Consider the following 5,611-nt stretch of genomic DNA (forward strand, 5'->3'; position numbering starts at 1 on the left):
TTATACATTTTGTTATTCTCGTACGCTTGAAGTCAAAATTCATCAAGTTCATTAAGCTGAAGCATTCTTTTCTTACCAGCTGCATCTAAATCCAGGTTCAATTTCTTCAATGCCCAGTAGGCCTTATGCTCAAGCTCCGCTGGTAGATGACATCCCTTACCGTACACCAACTGAAACGGTGACATCCCAAGTGGAGTTTTGTATGCTGTTCTGTAAGCCCAAACAGCTTCATCGAGCTTTAAAGACCAATCCTTCCTTGACGGACAAACAACCTTCTCTAGATTGCGCTTTATCTCTCTGTTAGACACTTCTGCTTGACCATTTGTTTGCGGATGATAGGCAGTAGCTACTCGATGATTCACATTATAACGCTGCATCATAGAAGTGAACTTACGGTTGCAAAAATGCGATCCTTCATCACTTATGATTACCCGAGGTGTTCCAAACCTTGTGAAAATTTGCTTATGAAGAAAATTTAGTACTGCCTTTGCATCATTTGTCGGTAAAGCTTTAACTTCGACCCATTTTGAGACATAATCGACTGCCAACAAGATGTACTGATTATTGCAAGACGAGATAAAAGGCCCCATGAAATCGATTCCTCATACATCAAAGACCTCGACTTCAAGCATCACATTTAATGGCATTTCATCCTTCCTTGACAAATTTCCCACTCTTTGGCAATGATCACACCTTAAAACAAACTGATGAGCATCCTTGAACAAAGTAGGCCAGAAAAAACCTGCTTGCAGAATACGAGCTGCCGTCTTCTCACCTCCATAGTGTCCCCCATAAACCGTGGAATGGCAGTCTCGTAATATCCCCTCTGTCTCACAGAACGGGATACATCTCCTGATGATCTGGTCAGCTCCCTGTCTAAACAAATATGGTTCATCCCACATATATCACTTCACCTCATGCAGAAACTTCTTTTTTTGAGCGGATGTCAAATTAAGAGGCATTATATTGCTGACGAGATAGTTTACCATATCTGCAAACCATGGTTCTTCCTCCTGAATTACAAACAACTGCTCATCCGGAAAAGATTCATTGATTAACGTCCTATCTTGTGAAGTAGAATCGGGATTCTCCAACCTAGAGAGATGGTCAGCTACTTGATTCTCAGTACCTTTTCTATCTTTGATCTCTAACTCAAATTCCTGAAGTAAAAGCACCCAACGAATGAGTCTCGGCTTCGAATCCTTCTTAGAAATCAGATAGCGAATAGCTGCATGATCAGTGAATACTGTTACTTTCGTACCAAGCAGATAAGATCGAAATTTCTCAAAGCCAAAGACTATAGCCAAAAGCTCCTTCTCAGTAGTGGTGTAGTTCAATTGGGCACCATTTAAAGTCTTACTCGCATAGTAGACCACATGGAAGAGATTTTTCTTGCGCTGTCCCAGAACTGCACCTACCGCATAATCACTCGCATCATACATCATCTCAAATGGTTTTGTCCAATCTGGTGCTGTAATGACTGGTGCCGTGATCAAACTCTCCTTGAGAGTCTCGAATGCTGCCAAACATTCATCATCAAATTTGAAAGGCACATCTTTCTCAAGCAAATTGCACAACGGCTTAGATATCTTTGAAAAGTCCTTGATGAATCACCGATAAAAACCCGCATGACCAAGAAAACTACGGATTCCTTTCACAGAATTAGGTGGGGGAAGATTTTCAATGACTCCCACCTTGGCCTTGTCCACCTCCAGACCCTTGCTAGAGACCTTATGCCCAAGGATAATGCCTTCACGCACCATAAAATGACATTTCTCCCAATTAAGCACCAAATTAGTTTCCACGCATCTTTTGAGAACGGCGCGCAGATTATTCAAACATTCATCATATGAGTGTCCAAAGACGGAGAAGTCATCCATGAACACTTCGACGTTATTTCCAATCATGTCAGAGAATATAGCTATCATACATCTCTGAAAGGTGGCCGGTGCGCCACATAACCCAAACGAAACTCTGCGAAAAGCAAATATGCCAAATGGACAAGTGAAGGTAGTCTTTTCCTGATCCTCTGGTGCAATACAAATCTGATTATACCCGGAATAACCATCCAGAAGATAAAAATACTCATGACCCGCCAATCTGTCAAGCATCTGATCAATAAATGGAAGGGGGAAGTGATCCTTCCTTGTGGCTTTGTTCAATTTTCTATAATCCATGCATACTCTCCATCCTGTAACTGTTCGAGTAGGGATGAGCTCATTCTTTTCATTTGTGACCACAGTGATACCTCCCTTCTTAGGTACACATTGTACGGGGCTCACCCACGAGCTTTCAGAAATAGGATAAATGATGCCTGCATCTAGCCATTTCAGAATTTCTTTCTTCACCACCTCCTTCATGATGAGATTCAGTCTTCGCTGCTGTTCCACAGTTGGCTTACTACCTTCCTCTAGCAGAATTTTATGCATACAATATGAAGGACTTATCCCCTTGATGTCTGCTATGGTCCATCTAATAGCTGATTTGAATTCTCTCAAAATCCTTAAGAGCTTGTCTTCCTCACTACCTGAAAGGTCAGATGAAATAATAACAGGTAACGTAGATGAATCACCTAAAAAAGCATACCTCAAGTGTTCAGGTAATGGCTTGAGCTCCAAGGTAGGTGCTTCCTCTATTGATGGTTTGAGCTTCCCATCAGCGTTCTTGAGGTCAGAAGTACCAAGAGATTCAAATGGTATGTCCAGCTTTCGCTTCCAGGGAGAAGCGTTCAGATATTGTAATTGCTCGTTGCTATCTTCATCATCGCTGTCAAAATCCCCCACTAAGGCCTTTTCCAATGCATCAGACATTAGCATGTGATCGAGTTCCGAAGTAACCGCAGAATCAATCACATCCACTTTTAAGCACTCCTCATCTTCTGTAGGGAATTTCATTGCCTTGAATACGTTGAAGGTCACATCCTGATCTTGGACCCGCATAGTAAGTTCCCCTTTTTGCACATCTATCAAGGTACGGCCAGTAGCCAAGAAAGGCCTCCCCAAGATTATGGGAATCTTCTTATCTTCCTCAAAATCCAGAATAACAAAATCTGCTGGAAAGAAGAGCTTATCCACTTTGACGAGCACATCCTCAACTATGCCCCTTGGGTAAGTAATGGAACGGTCAGCCAATTGTAGTGACATGTACGTGGGTTTTGGATCAGGCAGATCCAGTTTTTTAAAGATCGACAACGACATCAGATTAATGCTTGCTCCCAAATCACAAAGGCACTTGTCAAACGTCAGATTGCCAATTGTGCAAGGAATGGTGAAGCTCCCTGGATCTTTCAGTTTTGGTGGTAACTTTTGTTGCAGAACAGCGCTGCATTCTTCCGTGAGAGCAACGATTTCAAGGTCATCCAGTTTCACCTTCCTTGAAAGAATAGTCTTCATAAACTTCGCATAACTAGGCATTTGTTCCAGAGCCTCAGCGAAAGGTATATTGATGTGAAGTTTTTTGAACACCTCCAGAAACTTCCCGAACTGTCTATCCAGCTTTTGTTGCTGCAATCTCTTAGGAAAAGGTGGTGGAGGATAGAGCTGTTTCTCCCCTGTATTAGCCTCAGGCAGAGTGTGTTCAACAGTAGTCTTCCTTGGTTCCGCCGCTTTCTCCTTTTGCTTAGATTCTTCACCTCTAATTTCAGCTTCTACTTCTTTTGCCTTTTCAGCATCAGCTACTTTTCCAGACCTTAAGGTAATAGCCTTGACTTGCTCTTTAGCTTCCTTCCTGCCTGGTACTTCCGTGTCACTGGGAAGAGTGTCAGGTTGACGATTGAGCACTGCATTGGCTAATTGACCAATTTGATTTTCCAAGGTCTTGATAGAAACCACCTGACTCTTGCACAACAGCTTAAGTTCCTCAAAATCAGCACTAGTAGGTGCAGCTGCACTTCCCTATTGAGGATATGATTGCCTTGTAGCATACTGCTGTGGTTGCTGGAATCCAGGTGGGTTAAACTGTTTACTCACTCCTTGCTGATATGGTGGCTGAATAGCATTTTGATTATTCCCCCAGCTGAAATTTGGATGATTTCTGTTGTTAGGATGATAGGTCGCTGGCACAGGCTGCTATTGTCGCTGATAATTATTCACATACTGAACAGATTCGTTTATAAGAGAACACTGATCCGTAGCATGAGAACCTGCACAAAGCTCACAAACCATAGCTATTTGATTAACTCCATACGTAGCCAAAGAATCAACCTTCATTGATAGCGCTTGAAGCTGGGCTGCAATAGCGGTGGCTGCATCAACTTCCAGAATACCTGCTACCTTGCCTGACGTCATCCTCTGAGTTGGGTTTTGATGCTCATTTGCAGCCATCGTCTCGATAAGATTATACGCCTCAGTATAGCTTTTAGCCCATAAGGCGCCTCCAGCTGCTGCATCGAGCATGGGCCGAGATTGGGCCCCCAAACCATTATAGAAACCAGTTATCACCATCCAATCCGGCATTCCATGATGTGGACATTTTCTCAACATTTCCTTGTAGCGTTCCCAAGCCTCGCACATAGACTCCGTAGGTTGTTGCGCAAACTGAGTAAGAGCACTCCTCATAGCAGCAGTCTTTGCCATCAGATAAAACTTTACCAGAAACTTTTGCGCAAGATCTTGCCACGTAGTGATGGACCCAGCTGGTTCAGAATGTAACCAGTCTTTAGCCTTGTCCCTTAGTGAGAATGGGAAAAGCCTCAACTTGATAGCCTCATCAGTCACGCCATTATACTTAAAAGTGCTGCAGATCTCGACAAAATTCCTTATGTGCATGTTGGGGTCTTCAGTTGCCGCTCCTCCAAAAGAAACAGAATTCTGCACCATCTGAATAGTGCCCGGCTTGATTTCAAAGGTGTTAGCTTGAATAGCCGGATGAAGGATGCTTGACTGAATGTCATCAATTTTAGGCCGAAAAAAATCCATAAGAGCTGGATCAGCTTGAACAATACGATCTCCCATGTTTACTGGTTCTTTCTGCTCAGTTCCTGAATCCGAATCCTCAAAATCTAACTTCTCCGGAATATCAAGAACTTCATCTGTCTCCTCAGCTGTATCTAAAGTCCTCTTGCGAGCACGAGAACGAGTTTGCATAAACGCTTGCTAAAGTACCTGAAACACAACCAGAAAAAATAAGTAACTACTACGTCCTAATCACTGAGTCCTAATGACCAATGATGGTAAGTACATAAACTAAACAAATACGCCGAGTCCCCGGCAGCGGCGCCAAAAACTTGTTAGGACGAAAACACGCACTAATATTCACGCAAGTATACGCGTTCGCAAGTAATATAGAATATTTTCTAGTTCGTTCCCTCAGAGACTCAGACTAAATTATTGTCTAATTAAACTCACTCACCAATGTATGATTACTTCTCAATGTTAAGATAATAACACTTAAAATTGTTGATTAAATATTAACTATAATTAACTACTTAATTAACCACTTAACTAACACTTCAATTTATCAATAATAAAACACTCATGAGATCACAACTTCATTATTACTTCCTTCTATAGCCATTGTTAATACCTTTAGCATGTGATAGTGATGATATTAATCGAATAACACGAAACTGATAAAAGCCAACTTTCATTGTACTAATACCATTCTACCAAGC

The 5,611-nt window shown here is 42.1% G+C and overlaps 1 non-coding gene across 1 annotated transcript; it reads left to right on the plus strand.

The window, feature by feature from the left end:
- The first annotated feature begins 4,452 nt into the window (after nt 1-4,452).
- On the plus strand, nt 4,453-4,559 carry LOC141694378 (small nucleolar RNA R71). The gene has a single exon (XR_012563692.1). It is a non-coding gene; the product is annotated as a small nucleolar RNA R71 (small nucleolar RNA).
- Nucleotides 4,560-5,611: the final 1,052 nt, after the last annotated feature.

This window comes from Apium graveolens, chromosome 10 (genome assembly GCF_009905375.1).
Source record: "Apium graveolens cultivar Ventura chromosome 10, ASM990537v1, whole genome shotgun sequence".
Lineage (NCBI taxonomy): Eukaryota > Viridiplantae > Streptophyta > Magnoliopsida > Apiales > Apiaceae > Apium > Apium graveolens.